The following is a 411-nucleotide window of genomic DNA, read 5'->3' on the forward strand; positions in this document are numbered from 1 at the left end:
AAAAAAATAGTGTGCATGTTAGTTTTCAGTTTCCAGTTTATTAGGTAATACAGTAATACAACAGTAATTCTTACGTTAATAATGCTTATAATGTTTAGAGAGGTGTCACACCTCGCGATATAACACAGTACTGCTTTAAAGGTCCAGTGTGTAGGACTTAGTGGCATCTAGCAGTGTAGTTGCAGATTGCGACTCCCTTGCTTCACCCTCCTCTTCCAAGTGTGTGGGAGAAACTGTAGAAACATGGCAGTTCAACACGTTGGCCTCCATGGAGGGCCCAAAATGTCTGTCAGGATATAAACGGCTCATTTTAAGGTAACAAAAACACAACGATTCTTATTTTATTCATATTATGAAAACACAGTTGGACATATACTCAATTTCTTCAAATAGATCCTCCTAAATGTTGCA

The 411-nt window shown here is 38.0% G+C and overlaps 1 protein-coding gene across 1 annotated transcript in view; it reads right to left on the bottom strand.

The window, feature by feature from the left end:
• Nucleotides 1-30: 30 nt before the first annotated feature.
• LOC118328904 (deoxyribonuclease-1-like) overlaps nucleotides 31-411 on the bottom strand; it is a gene marked incomplete in the record, with an annotated part of 9,726 nt that continues 9,345 nt past the window's right edge. Inside the window, 1 exon segment of the mRNA XM_035662834.1 lies at nucleotides 31-411.

Source organism: Morone saxatilis, unplaced genomic scaffold (genome assembly GCF_004916995.1).
Source record: "Morone saxatilis isolate NCDOM2014 unplaced genomic scaffold, NCSU_SB_2.0 Contig18, whole genome shotgun sequence".
Taxonomy (NCBI): domain Eukaryota; kingdom Metazoa; phylum Chordata; class Actinopteri; family Moronidae; genus Morone; species Morone saxatilis.